Here is a 15,752-nt window from a genome sequence, read left to right on the forward strand (position 1 = left end):
CCAAGTGCTATTCCTATTTGAACAGAAGTCTGTGCTAGCTTTGAAGAGAAGAAACACTCCTCCCTACTCCTTCACTACCGAAGTTTGGCAGAAATGAGCAGTACTCTCCAGTTTCTTTAGTACCTGAGCCTAACTGATGCTCTCTTGTTCTCACCACTGGATCACAGCCTGCATCCTTGTCCTTACTCTCATGCTGCCTCCTCCTTACCTCTTAATTGCTGCCAGCTCTTGTCAAATTCAGAGCCCAAACAATATATTAAGCATAGACGTTATTTAATATAAAGACATTAGTTTCTTAACATGCCCATTTAATTAATAGTAGAGAACAGAAATAAAAATGACAAAAGAAGAAAAAAATCTCAATTCAAGCTTCAAATTTTTCCTGAGTCAAAATGTAACAAATTCAGAGCTGTACCGGCCGTTGAGATTCTCACTGCGTTTCATCCCATGCCTGCCAGATAACAGATTTCTCGCCTCTGCATGCTACAGTCCTGACAGCTGGGCCAGGGAAGACTCTTCACTAACCATTTCCATTGGTAGATTTATCACACACGCACACAGAACGATGGCTCCAGATTGACATAAGTTAGAAAGCAGCTAGTCCTTCTCAGGGAACCATTAGGAACATCAGCATGTTAAATTACACACCTTGCCCTGGTCTTTCTTTAGAAGATTGCTATTAGTCATTACCTCTGAAGCTAGACTGTAATCTCCATTGGATTCCAGCAACTCCACTGTCTTTTTCTACAGCCTTTCACACAACCTCACTACTACAAAGGGATCTTGATCTGTATAGGTGTAAATAGCTAACAGGGAAGTAGCACCTATATAGAGACGCAGTAGTTTTCAGGCCTGTAAGTACATTCTGCTTGTTTCACAGCCAGGGACTTCCAGGACATGGTACTGACTGCATTGAGCTCACGGTTGGAGGAGGAACTCAGGTGTAAGATGTAGCTCAGGAACAAGGAGGAACATCATGTTTACAGTATGTAAGACTGATATGTAATGCAGCACAACTTTAGCAGCATGAAAAGATTACTGGGAAATCTTAGGACGGGGAAGGAAGGAAATGATACAAACAAACTAGATCCAACACACTTTTTATTATTAAAGATTCCTGAGAAATTCATACATGCCCACAAGAAAGAGCTAATTCTGCTTTATACAATTACCTTTTGTCTCCTAAAATTTTTTCTAGGAATTTTACATCTAAGCGTTGTACGTTTCTCATGTTCAGTGCTAGTGATCTGATGCCATAGATAAACAGACAGTAAATTACACTGTAAAGCAAGAACGCCTTTCTACACTATGGGCAATCTATCTATTCAGCCAGGTCTTGTGAACTGCAAACCACATCTGGTCATGACACACAGCAGAACAGCAATGTCCCAGTGAGACACTTGCTGGCTACCTTTTCACCTCATGTGCTGCTCCCACCTAATTAGGGAGCACCTCCCAGAAGGGGTAGCATCATGGATCCGTGTGCTTTGGTGAAGAGCATGACAGCTTGTATTTAATCCCTTTGATCTACACAGTATACAGGTAGCACAAGGGTTCTTTCTCTGATTCTGAGAGCATGTATTCTGCTGGACCATGGCCTCATGCATAAAGAGGGTTCTTGGCAATTCACTTATTCCTGTTGCAAAAATACCACTTCTGACTTGATTTCTCTCCTTGCTTGGTGCGCAGACACCAACCATGGCCTCGTGATAAGGGAATCATTGTTGAGAAGTTATAAATAGCTATCAGACAGGGGTCACTAAGTCTGTGTTACTCACAGCAAATGTGTCAGCCAAAGTTCTTCCATCAGGAAACTGCATTTCCCACCCTTCGTCATCTCGCTCTCTCCTCCCTTCCTAGAGGTGTCTGCACCACGGGGTATTAACTCCTATCTCTCCAAGTTCTTTTCCTCTCCAAATCCCATTCCCTTTTCTTTCTTCAGTGGGGCACGGAGAGAGACATACAGACACTCACTTTAATGATGACATCGTTCATCGGGATCCTCTCCTGTCCTGACACCATGGTTTAGAAAGTGCATTCTGACATAGAATAGCCTAATCAATGCTGCCCTTGTGACAATAATTAGTCTAATTTAAGCACTGTGCTCAGTAAAGAAGCTACAGGCAGGTCATACTAGTGAGTCAGAGTAGAGAGAAGTGAATAAGGGATGGAAAGTCACAACACTGAGTTGCTCAGGACAAGCTCCCCGAGCCTGGGGAAAAGACATACCAGAGGCATCGGTGAATCCACTGAGGAAAGGGCTGTGCTGCATATGTGTCAAGTAGTCCCTTTGTCACAGCCTATGGGAACCTGTCCTGGTTTTGGCTGGGATAGAGTTAATTTTCTTCCTAGTAGCTAATATAGTGCTGTGTTCTGGATTTAGTATGAGAATAACGTTGATAACACACTGATGCTTTAGTTGTTGCTAAGTAGTGCTTACACTAGTCGAGGACTTTTCAGCTTCCCCTGCTCTGCCGGGTGCACAAGAAGCTGGGAGGGGGCACAGCCAAACTGGCCAAAGGGCTATTCCATACCATATGGCGTCATGCTCAGTATATAAACTGGGGAAGGAGAAGGAAGGGGGGGATGTTCAGAGTGATGGCGTTTGTCCTCCCAAGTCACCGTTACGCGTGCTGGAGCCCTGCTTTCCTGGAGATGGCTGAACCCCTGCCTGCCCATGGGAAGGAGTGAAGGAATTCCTTGCTTTGCTTTGCTTGTGTGCATGGCTTTTGCTTTCCCTATTAAACTGTCCTTATCTCAACCCATGAGTTTTCTCACTTTTACCTTCTGATTCTCTCCCCCATCCCACCGGGGGGGAGTGAGCGAGTGGCTGTGTGGGCCTTAGTTGCTGGCTGGGGTTAAACCACGACAGAACCTCAGCTGAGAAGCCAAAATTGAGATTAGGCCATTTTTAGGTAGCAGAGAAAAGCCTGGAAGGGTAACAATGCTGGTCCCAAAGACACAGCTGAGATTACAGAGAAATTAACATTACACAAGTGTCTTTTACAGATACCGCAGGGCAGGCAAAAGGGAGGACAGGGTTCTGTTTTCCCCTGAAGTATCTATACTAGCTATTCTCAGAAGTTACTGAGCAAAGACTCAATTACACAAGTTCCTAATATAGCAAGTTATATGATCACGGGGCTATTTTTTTTTTTTAATTTTGACTCACCCATTTGTATACTTCTAATGGTAAAGGTCTTTACTCTGTGGAAACTATTCTTACCAGAACTTGAACTGACTCAAGGGAACATTTATTTTGGGAGACTGTCCTTTAAAAAGAAAACAGAACGGAGAGGGGGGAATTAAAAAAAAAAAAAAAAAAAAAAGAAAACCAACCAAACTCCAAGCACTATTTATGTTTATTCATGTCTTGAGTAAACTGCTTCCTGTGCAGACAGAGCAGCATAAAAACTAGGCAACACCCAAACCCAGAAGCACTGTGTCCCTGTGAAGAGAGCTCTGGGCTGGAATTCAAGAGACTGTGGCTCAGTTCCTAAATCTACACTGGCCTTTTGACTGCCACTCAATGAGTCAATTCATTGATCTGTGCCTCAGTTTCCCTACTTCTGTAACAGGCAATGATACAGGCATCCTTGGGGATCTACTCCTGAACACTGCTAAGTAAGAGTTAAATATTGCTGCTAGTGGGCTAGCCTAATTCAGCCTCAGCGTGATCCCTGTTTCTAATGCATTTACTAGACTTCATTCTTTCTAAAGGATCCTGTACTTCAAACACTTTGCCTTAGAATAAAAGGCAAAAAAGATATACTAATAAGTAAACAAACCACAGCTCCATCAGCCAGGAAGAAAAAAAAAAAAAAATCAGACAAAGAAACTAATTTGGCTAGGTGACATCCTGCCCAGGCAAATTGCTAATTGCCCAAGAGGCATCTTGTGAATGGAGCTGTTTTTGTGTCCTCAAGTGAGGGTGTGTTCAATTTGGGGAGCAGAGGAAGATGGAAACTGCACAGAAATGAACTCCTTTAGCTGGGGAGGAGGAGAAAGGCTATGTAAAGATGACCCTGACAAGGTCATGTCAGGAGTCAGCTCTCCCTTTTTCAACAACGACCTCACGAAGGCACAGCAGAGGTTGGGCTGACCCGAGTGTCTGTCTCTTCTGGCACCTTGAGGCGTGTGGTTTCATATCCTGTCTGCTTCCCGGTCCTACTGAGCAGCAGTGAAAGCCAACAGAGAGAGAGAAAAAAATAAATTTGAGAAAAAAAAATAATTTTTTTTAAAAAAAAGAGAGAACAACCTAACCCCAAATCTCTTTAAAGGAAGTCAAAGGCCAGATGTTCCTTGCTTCCTGTCCGCTGCTGCCACAGTTGCCATAGCCTGTGGTTGTGGTTAGTCTGTCTAGAGCTCGTATGCGAGAGACTGAAACTGTGTTTACTGGAAACTCCGCCCAGCTCTGTGGCTGCTCATCTGCAGCAACACCTGACAGCAGATGGCCTTGCAAAACCCAAGGTTTGTCTCAAAATGGGAGGTTTTGTTTCTGCAGGGCTCATGTTGCTAACACCCAGACAAGGTGGTGTTCCTCCCTCCAAATAGAAGATACAGAAGCAGGACATTATTACAAAAAGGTGTGCTTTGGGCTAGTTTTAAAAGAAATATGGCAGAAAATGGTTAATATCTTTCTGCATGAAGAAATTAAGGAAGTTGCTGTACTGCATCCGAGACTTTGATATTACAGCTCCTTCTGTGATAGGGTCATTCTATGCTTTATGCAAGAGCAAAGATTAACCCTGTAATCAAAATTAACTGTTCTCAGCAGGAAAATACTGACAGGAATATCTGCTATAATTACAGTTAATTCAGTCAACCATTTTCTGCTTGTGAAATTACAGAAACTCTTCCTTGACATCAGTGGGCATTTGGACTGGAAACAGTCTTTTGGATGGATTCCTTTAAAAGCTACTATTCAAGTACAGCAAGGAGAATAATCAAATCCAGTCTATTTCCAACAAGTAAAGGGGAAGGAATAAGGGGAGCAGTAGAAAAATTATGCTTTTTAAGCACCGTATACTCTTCCTCATCCTAAGGGAGGCATAGGCTAAGTTAGACCAACAAAGTGTGTTTAAATATAGGATCTGCACAACCCTTTTGTTCTTGCCATACAATTTATAAGTCTAAGTCCAGTTTGGACAGTGGCAATGGTGACGCTATACCTGGTGGAAGGAGGATAAAAGATTTCTAACCGGCAAGCAAAGAGAGAACACTGATTACAGGATTTTTAAAATGACTACATAGACGCTCAAAGGGTTTAAAGAATCTGTCTGGGTCTTGTGGTAGGGGGTAAAATCAGAGCTTAACAGCCCAGATAGCTACACTTCTGGTCTGAGCTCTCCCTCTCTAGTTAGAGCAGAGCACAGAGAATATTTATGTGCCAGACTTGCAGGACGCCATGAAATCAGAAAAAGGCAGTACACATCTCTATCTGCATTTGTACTGATTAACGAGCACATTCTTCCCTGACAGTAAGTTATGGAAAACCCTCCCGCACAAGCCAGGAAATGCCAGGAACAGACACCAGTGCTATTTGCTAGTACCCACTGTGGGTGCCAACACTGTGTAACGTAATGTGTCTGGCAGCTCTACCATCTGGCCAGCACCGCACTCTTTGCTAGGGAACACTAGCACAGAAAGATGGTAATAGCAAGCCTCACATCGCTCCCTTTGGCTCTTTACTCTGAGGAACTGGGAGGATTTAAAGACATAATATAACAGAAAGAAAGGTGCCGTATGGGCTCTGCCTTTGTGGGTGGCCAATGGCTTTCACACAGAAGGGATATTCCCCTCTCCCCCCATTGAAATATTTCTGGCAGGAGAGAAACTGAAATCAATCCCCACACCCTCCACAGCAATCTCTTTTCTGTCTTGTTGTACTACACACAAACATTCTCACTCCCTTTTGTGATGCAGGTGAATGAAAGGACTATGTTTCAGTGAAAGAAAATACAAGTGCATATGCTTTGTTGTAGCGTGGAGCAATGAGGAGGTATTTCTTTAAACAGTTGGGAAGCTTTCTATTGGCACAATGTCCTGTACTAGGGTGCACTGCAGAAATTAGCAGGATGTAGAGAGTCAGGCATGAAATGTTAGGGCATGTTTAGTAAACACCATTATATTGGATCATGTTTCTTCACATTGCTTCTCTGTAACTGGCTGCATATAAAATCATAGAATCGTTTAGGTTGGAAAAGACCTTTAAGATACGAACCAAACACAAAAAGTAAATACAATTGTCTCTACTACAGAAAAGAAATTGTAAGCAGGCAAAGCACAGAAAGCAAAGCAGACCAGCTGCATGGCATATTTTGGCCACTACTGAATAGGAGGAATGTATAAGATGGGCCAGCATGTATACACATTGCTAGCAACTGCTCACAGGTCTCCTGAGATCAGAGCACAGCAAGTAATCCAGAACAGCTTGGAGAGGCTGGGCAAGTCTGCAGTGAAGTGGAACTAGAAGCAGGACACAAGCAATTTATCTAAAACATTGACAAGGCCCTGATAAACCATATTAGTTCTTACCCTGCATGTAGAAAACTATTTTTTTCTTTTGAGATATATAGAGGGCAGCAATAACAGTCTCGGTAAAAATATGCGCAATGCCTGGGGGTAAAAAGCACTTTAGAATATTATAGCAGTATTTCTCTGTGCAGATTAGGGCCTCAGGGTCCTCATGGCCGTTCTTCCCCTTCCTTACACAGGGCACTCTCTCTCTGTCTTTTATTTAATTGCGGTGTAATCCTGATTAGTTACAGCCCATTCCTCGCTTCTCCACAAAGCCATGTGGGCAGCACCACTCGCGCAAGGCTGTCTGCCTCAGCTCTCTGAAGCAGAGCCAGGGCAGGAGGAATGAACCACGGCACTGTCTGGCCCCCTCTCTGGCAGGAAGCCGTTCAGAGCACAGACAGAGGCCTTCGAGGTGGCTGTAGGAGGATGTCATCCTCTCCACATGTGGTGGAAAAAGGAGGGGGGCTGAGGAGGAGTGCAGAGCAGGGGACCTGCACAGGGAAGAAGAGTATAAAGCAGGAAAGAGAGGCAAGGAAGAACAAAACCAAAGGGGCAGAGCAGCAAGAAAAGTGAATCCAGCCGTTAGTGTAAATCACTTCAGCAACGCCGAGATGAACCAGTCTGAGGTACTGGATCAATTCCATCTGTGGTATCAATCCATTGATGTCAGCAGACAGACACACTATGCAGTTGGATTTGATCACTTCAAGGAGGCAAACTTTGTTCCCTTCAGAAAGACCTTCATCGGGTATAGCACAGACTTCTGGCAGCCCAGTGGCTTGGGACAATGGGCTTGGACACTTGTGTGCCATTCTGTCTGGTGCACACCGCCAGGCTCATTACTTATGTACAATGTGTGCTCCCGTCCAAAGCATAATTTGCTCATGCATCACACCTTATGCCCTCTCTTATACCTGGGGATAGGCGAGCATAAGAGATTACTGAAGTCAGTGGCATCCATTACACTAATTTCCACCAGTGCTTTAAATCAGACCAGTGGGTAAGAAATAAGTAGATGTAATAAGTAGCCTCTTCTGCTCTCTCTTTTTCCTAGTCGTCAATAGCCATGCACAGGGAATGGTAACAGAGACCCTGGCTCATGGAAAAAGTGCATTTTCCCTCCATAAAAAAATGCAAAGGTGTTGCTGCTAGTTGCAGTTACACACAGTACTTGTGGGACTTTAATCAGAGGGGAAACAAACCCACCCAAACCACAGCTGCCTGTCCCTCTCTTTTCTGGAACCATATTTTGCTGCAGAGCAACATGTGCACCTAAGGGCAGAGACTGAACCACACCTAACAGGGCAGGGGATCCCTATACCCCAGTCCTCCACTCACCCGACCCCAGTCCTCCACTCACCCGAATTCAAGCACAGGAAGCCTTAGAAAGCCTGGTCTGGAAGAACAGATTCATAGTTCCTAGAATAACTTGTAGTACAAACCCCGGATTATGTCCAGTGGAACACTGTCCCAAGAGAGGAGGAGATAAGAAAAGGGTGGTGGATGCCTGTTCACTATGAATTCAGTCAGATGGACTTCTTCAAGAACCCAGAGCTAGATGATTTCCTGTAGGTGAAACATTTGTGCTCCTCTGACATTTCCAGTGTCACCTCTGCTCTTGGAAGGGTCCCTTCTGCATAAATGTAGAACACTGGCTGCTACAGGGCTCCCAAGACAACACATCTCCACTGAGGTTCCTGCACATTCAGCTGGCTTCCAGCAACCTTGACGTCTGCCTCTTGCTGGGCCCATATGTTGTACCTTATACCAGTTTGTCTGTGTGACCTTAAGAAAGTGATTTGCTAATTAAACACGACATTTTCAACCTATGAAGTCTGCTTAACCAGCATGAACTATTCTGCTTTCAAGTGGTTTTGGCTGCAATTCACAATAATTAGGGGGATTTTCCATGCCTGTCTTTCTCTTTTTAAGCAAAGCTGATTTTTCTGCCTCTGATGCTTAGCTTGGGTGGCATTTGGCCACCAGCTATGTGCAGGAATCACATGTACATCCAGCGATCTTAACGTGGCAGAACGGAGCAAGGAGCAAACGTAGGGGTTTGAACTCCGCTGATTCTCCCCATCGTTCAGCAAACTTCCCTGGTGATTTATTCATACCAAAAAGGAGCCAGTTATACTTGTGTAATCACCAGGAAGGAACTGACAGCTTTATACCAGTGTGAATGAGAGCAGCATTGCATTCAAAATCTCTCTAGATAGTGCCTTGGGTCATAGTCCTCTTAACATGTTGAATCACGTATCCTTATGGTCACAAGCAAAGCAGGCAAAGCCTTTGGGGTCTGTGTCTTTTGCAAACTTCCTACTCAGGCTGACTTGTGACCTGACTTGTCTCCCACATAGCAAACTGGCTGTGCAGGGAAAGAAATTCGTCACAGACATTTCCTCTGGCAGTGGCAAATAAATCCTGGCCAATTCCATGCCACTAGGAAGCAAAGGGTCATGCAAGGAGCCGCTGGATGCAAGTAACACCGTTGCTTTTCACTGCCATCTGCCTGGGGCAGAGTTGACACCCTAACATTCAGGACATGTACAGATTAAAATGTTTTGCCTGGCCCAAAACAATCTAAGGAGCTAAGGCAAAAGCTCAGTCTACAGACAGGCCTCCTCACCTTCATATCCTTTGTATCCAGGACTGAAATGTGCATCTCTAGACCACATGTATTTAGGTAGAGATTGATATATTGCAGTTTGGCCTTGAGTTTACTGATGATGAGACATAGCTGTCATTACAATCAGCCATCACCACGATCAATCAAGTCCTCCCTACCCCTGCCTGGATGTGCACATTGTGAATAACATCCCCACTATGAATAAAAGCTTGGTGCTAGCCTTGGCAGAATAGAAACAAGCTCTCAGAAGATTCAGATAACAACTGGTGCAAATCCCAGCCTGGGCCGGATAAGACTGAGCTGAGCCAGATGTTTTTGTCTCAGAACAGACTTTCTTTCCATGAACAGCCTGTTTCCACTTACAGCAAGACAGGGACAATGCACAGTTTCCCCCTCTGAAGGGCAGGAAGGCGAAAAGCTAATTCATGTTTTCTTCCTGCTCCAGGATTCATAAAGAATGCCACACTGAGTCAGACCATTTTTCTAGCAAGTATCTTTCTTTGACAGTGGTCTGTAACATGTTTAAGGAAATACAACAAGGTAGACTACAAGCAGGCTGTGATCCTTCTTCTGATTTACTCCCTTACTCCCATCAACAGATGGGTTAGATACTGCCAGGTTTCAGGCTTGTGACGGAGCACCTACCACCTTTTCACTATTCTGATTCTCCATTAATGTCGGCTTGTGAGGCCCAGCACACCAGATGGAAGAAAGGGAGTCACGTTTCCATTGATTTGTTTTCCAGCTTTACCACTGGCTCACTGTGGGACCTTTTGCATCTCAGTTTCCCCAGCTATAAAAAGGGAGCTGGTAGTTCTTTCTCTACCCTTTATTATGTGCAAGACATCTTTGGATGGAAGGTACGATATGCATGAAGGATTGGGAACATGCATTCCTAGCTTGGGCTTCAGTGATGCTGAGCAACTGTAAGTCCCTGTAGCTTCATGGGATGCAATGTGCTCAGCACCTCTGAAAAATCAAATCAGAAGTGTGTTACACCACTGACTGCATCTGACAGGAGATAGGGACCCAGGAGATGTAACAGCCAAGTGATGTGTGAGTTACCCTAAAAGTCAAATTGATTCTTTATCTATAATAAGCAGCGAGCAAGCAAGCAATTCCTTGTATTTACAAAGACCAGGCATGTGGTACAGGTAGGCATATCTGTACTAGCAGAGGAACTAATTGAAGCCTGATTTCTTGTGTATGTATGTCTTGTGATTGCATTCTCTCATGCCTAATAACGTGTAGCTCTTCCTATGTTGGAGGTTAAATTTGAATTTTTGGGAATTGAACTCACAAGGCAACCTTTCCCAGTAGAGACTATCACAAAGAGGATCTCTGTCCTTGACCAGGTGCCATTTCAATGAAACTTGCAGGAACTTAATGACTTAGGAACTTCCTCCTCTCCGTTAGACTCATTTGCAATGGACCAATAATTATTTGGGCAGACAGACAGTCAAAGGGCCTAAATCCAGGCTAAGCCAAGTGAGGTGGTAAAAGCTATGAAAATGACCCTTTGTTCTGTAACCCTGTTGGTTACAGAACCAACACAATTCATCACTGCACTTCTGGGTCACACATGGTCTTTTGAGGGACCCACATTTCATATCTGATGCTATCAGCTCTTCATTCATAACCATGGCTTGTGTTCTGTGTCTGCATCTCTAACTGTCTGGAGCCAGTGCCATATCTCAACATCGCATCTTTAATCACAAATCCACTTCCTTGTCCATGCCTCAGGCTTTCTGCTCCCTTCTGCCACGGCTCATGATTTCAGTGTTATGCAGAACTGTGGGTGGCAGCTGATAGAACAGCCCAAAAGCATTCCACAGAGAGGAAGCTGCACTGCTATTGCATTTCCTCTGCTGGGATTTGTCTCCTCTATGTTTTGCAGAACAGTGAAGAAGCTGGGAATTATTGGTGTTGTGAAGCCCTGTGAACTGAGGGGAAGGGCAGAGAAGGTTCTTACTCAAAAGTCTTCAAAATCTTTCAGTATGTGGTTTGGATTATGACCTAAAGGCCTCTAAAGCCCATGCAAACTCTCACAGTTCTTTCAGTTTTCTTTGGATTGAACTTTCAGGTGAGCTGAAAAGATTGCGCAGGTGATATTTCCAAAGCCGGGGGGGAACAATTCAATACTGCCCTTACACTGAATGGCTCTACCAGAACTGGTGCTAAATGCAAGACTATCTGTCACTATTTAGTTCTGCTGCATGGGCCTAACAAGCAGAAAATAAGAGAGAAAAGGCAGTATAAGGAAAGCAATGCGAAACATGAATGTAACAGAGGGCTGTTGTGATGCTCTGATGCAGATCTGAAGTTGTGTCTCTCTGGGAGCACCAGTTACAAGCTCCTTTCCAAAAGAAACAGTCATGTCATTCAATGAATAGGTCTTCCCAGGACTGACTGGGAGTGGGATAACATAGAGAAGATGGGAGGATGTTATTTCTGTAATCACAACTTGCAAAGCCACCAGACTGAGCGACAGGAAGAATTGCAGTCAGAGTATTAAGGGCTTGGGGGGGGGGGGGGGGGGGGGGCAGCAGGGCAAGAACAAAATCAACCTGAGCAGGTTAAAGCATCAAGAAGGGAAGTCAACCCAGGTCAGAGTGGAATTGAGACACTGTGCGTGCCCAGGCAAATCTTTTAGCTTCCCCACACCTCAGTTTCCCCAGCTGCGAAATAGATATGACAGCCCTTCTCTCCTACACAGCGGCATTGTGAGGCTGAGCTCATTAATGTTTGCCAAGCTGCTTAGAAATCCTCTGACGGAAGTTGCTGCACAGCATGAGCACAAAGTTGTTGTTTTTTAGGTTGGTTTTTTTTTTGGAAACACTAAAGAGATGAGCAATTGAAAGAGTAACCAACATAGTTCACTGCCTCTTTAGAAATGCCTGGTGAAATCCTAGCCAGCAAGGGAAAAGGGTTTGCAAGGGAGATGAGAAGCATGCTGACGCCAAGTCCAGTGAGAGAGTTCTGGCACAAGGAGGATGAAAGCATCCATCCCCTCTCACACTTGCCTGGTGAGGAGAAAAAAAAAAAAAAAAGAAAGAAAAAAGGAAAAGAGGGAAGAAAAAAAGAAGTGAAGGGGGACAAAAAGAAGAGAGAGAAAGAAAGAGGGAGGGAACAGCAATCCCGCATGGTTGGAATAACTCTGCTCACTGTAGCCTGTCCAACAACAGCCCTGGCGGATCATAAAACAGCCTCTCACATCCATGCGGTTTTTGCTGCTAGGAGACAAGGTACAAAACACACAACCTCACGCCGGGCTCTATAAAACCTTATATTCCCCCTCAGACCCGGAGTTCATCTGAAGAATTTGCATCACCTAATTAGAACCAAGCCAAGTTTAAAAAAAAAAAAAAGTAAAATAGAAAAAATGAAAAGCCTCTTTCCCTTCTTTGTCCCCTTTTTGTGATTTCAGTTACCGTGAAATTTGAAAAGTACCTTCCTGACCTCTTCCCAGGAGAATTTCCACGCAGAAGCTTTGCTGGCAGGCCTCAGCTACTAAGCACATTTGAAGGCTAAAGTCACTCCCTTTTCGTGGTGCCCAGAGGCAGGTGTACCCCGTTCTGCCTCCACGGTGAGAATCGCTAACAGACGGCTCTGGAGAAGCACCAGGAGACCTCAGCTGCTGTTGGCATTTGCAGGGTTGTTTTTCTGCACAGAGAATGAGAAGCCAAGCTCTGCTGTTACAGACAGTGTGATGATTTTTCTCTTTTATTTTCATTCTTTTTATACCTTTATATATTCTTTTTTAGTTGTAAATCAGGATAAAGCATGCTGTGGCACAGGTACTTAGGCTAGTGTTGTCCCTCCCTGTAACAAAGACGCTCACAACTTACCTAAGGAACTCTACTGCCTTGAATTTCCTTTGTGTGTGAATGCACGGTCCCTGATACTCCAAATTTACATCCTCCCGCTAACCCTGTCCAGGGCCTCCCATGACTGCAGGCCATCATGTGTACGGAATGTCATGGCAATTCTGTGTCTGGCTGAGAAAACCAAGGTTTGGCAAGCGCATGCTGAACGGTACAGAGGTCATGGCTGCCCTCTGCTCTCTCGTGCCGCTCCCAACGGCTGGCCAGTCCCCCGGGCAGGGAAGCCATGGGCAGCTGCTCCAAGCAGTGGTCTGTCAGCTGCGAAGTGTGAGAGCAGGGAGGAGTGCTTGGGAGGAGGCTGATGATTCATGGTGGCCTGCATCCAGGCATTACAACCAGCAGAGGCCATGGGCATGTCTCGCCTGCCCTCACACAACACAGGCCGCAGGGCTCTTCTGCTGTCCTCTGCAGTGGAGCCAGAGCATATCTCTCAGAAGATCTACCAGGCTGCATTTACTGTTCCTCTCTGAGGGGGCCATTGGGAAGCTGCTCCGGCAGCCATTTCGCCTCATGGCTAAAAGCACACACTTTATTTTTGCTCTTATTTCTCCCTTGCTGTGGACAGGGAGGGGAGCATGGGGATTTGCTCACCCTCTCTGCACCTCCTCGCCCTGCCTGGCAAGCAGGTGCCCCAGCTGGCCTGTGTGCGGGCCAGGCCCCAGCTCTCCCCAGCCCTCAGAGGCACGGACAGCGCGGTGCCGTCCCACAGCAGGCCTGCAGCAGTGGGAAGCTGTGGCAGGGAGAGGCTGCTGCCCAGTCGGGCAGCTCGCGGAGCAGGGAAATGTCCCTCTCCTTCAGAGAGGCAGGCAGAGATGAGCAGAGCCTGCCGAGAAGGCCATGAGGGCGGGAAGGAGCTGCCAGCCTGCTCAGGTCATGGTGAACGCGGGGAGGGGAGTGCCACATTAACAACTGCAGGGCTGCTCTGGGACCGCTTCAGCACAGCCTAGTGCAGCTTCCCCCCCTCGCCAGGTCCCAGGTCGGGCTGTGCTGACTATCTAAAGAAGCGACACTAACAACCCTTGGCAGCATCCTGCCCACACGGCCAGTGACAGCCAGCGTCCGTCCAAGCCATGGAGAGCGTGCTGTCTAGGAGAGGAACAGCAGCGGCGTGATCCCGGGCACGGTCCCTTTGGCCCATCCGCAGGGTGGAACTATGTCATGCTGGTGTGGCAGTGGCTTCTGTGCTGGTGGGACTGAGGAAATGGAATGCTATTACAGCCTTAATCCAATAAGGCCTAGCAGCAGCACAGTGAGGCCTGTACAATACCACCACTACGTGTTGAAATCTCACAGCAGCGACAGCCCAGCTGTTGCTTGCTCTGTGGGATCTAGAATGGCATATCAACACTGTGTGGCTAGAGGCAGACTTGTGGTGGATGCCACAAGGATGAACACAATATCAGGACCCTTCTCAGAGCTTGCCAGGCCAGTGTGAAGAGCAGAGCCTGAGGCCTGTCCTTGGCTCGCTTCCCCTCCATCTACCCACACTTTATTGCTTCAGCTAGGATTTCAGCAGAGGGGCTCTGAGCAGGGGACATGCTGTACCTGTGGGTTCAGATTATATTTTGATTACAGAGGCTGTGAGCAATGTTCATTCCTAGTGGGTGTATCATGGCTATGGCTTCCGGAGAAAGCAGCCAGTAGAACAGCAACAGATCCCTGACAGGGAGGGCCATATCCGCTACAGCCTGTACACTCAAGAGGATGCAGCTGTATCCTCCCCACCAGATCTGCACTTGCATTTTCCTTCATCAGAACTCAAGCAAGTGCTGCACCTCCTCTCCTTGCAACCCCAACAATAACTGACCTCCTACGTGTGCCTGCCCTGCACAAGGTGCTCAGGCGTGCTCAGGTGGTGGGCGAAAGGGAATTAAACACGTCTGCCCTCACATAGCTACCATATCTGCCAAAAGCCTTGGGCTGTCTGCAAGAGGAGGCAGCTGGTTTAGGAGAGGAGTTACTATAACCTGGCCTCTGCAACTAGAGTCCACCCTCACAGTCTTTCAACAGCCACAGAGACACCAGCAAGGACCTAGCCTAGAGGCACTGATGTCAAGGAGACCTGATGGACACTGTATGCGTCACTGCACTGAGTGAGAGGAAAAAGTTATCTCAGGGAGGGAGAGCAGAAAGAAAACAAGGACCCCGAGGATCACGTGCTCAGAGGATGAGAGGGGAAAGAGGTCAGTTCCTGACAAGTAGCTCAAAACAAACCCATTGTTCTTAGTGAGACTCTGTCGTCCTTCTTTCACCAGGTGTTACCTGGAAAATCCATCTGCCCGTTCCCCCTCCTCTCACCATTCCTCTGCCCTGGCTGCTAGCAAAACGGGGAAATTCGTGAGACAACTGTAATGGCACCAGCTTCCTGGCTGGTGTCGCCTCACCTTCCTAGAGGAAAATCAGCAGATCTGATCCGATGCCTGGAGGAGGAAGCATGCCCTGGACTGAACTGGAGAACTCTGTGGGAGAACTGTGCACCAGGCAGCCCTGAGACAGACTCTTTTTGGCAGAAGCACCACATCCCATGGTAGGACACTTATATTTCATTACTTCTGGGTTTTTTCCTGGCCTATATATATCTGCTCTGTGGGTTCACCAGCCAGACACTGCCTTGTAGTAATACATACCAGGTTTAGAAACCATACCAGCCCATAGAAATGCTGCTGTCTTTCTGACCTCCATACTTTTTGGACTGCCTGCTGTCACCTTCTGGAAAG

Source organism: Mycteria americana, chromosome 18 (assembly GCF_035582795.1).
Source record: "Mycteria americana isolate JAX WOST 10 ecotype Jacksonville Zoo and Gardens chromosome 18, USCA_MyAme_1.0, whole genome shotgun sequence".
NCBI classification, from domain to species: Eukaryota; Metazoa; Chordata; class Aves; order Ciconiiformes; family Ciconiidae; genus Mycteria; species Mycteria americana.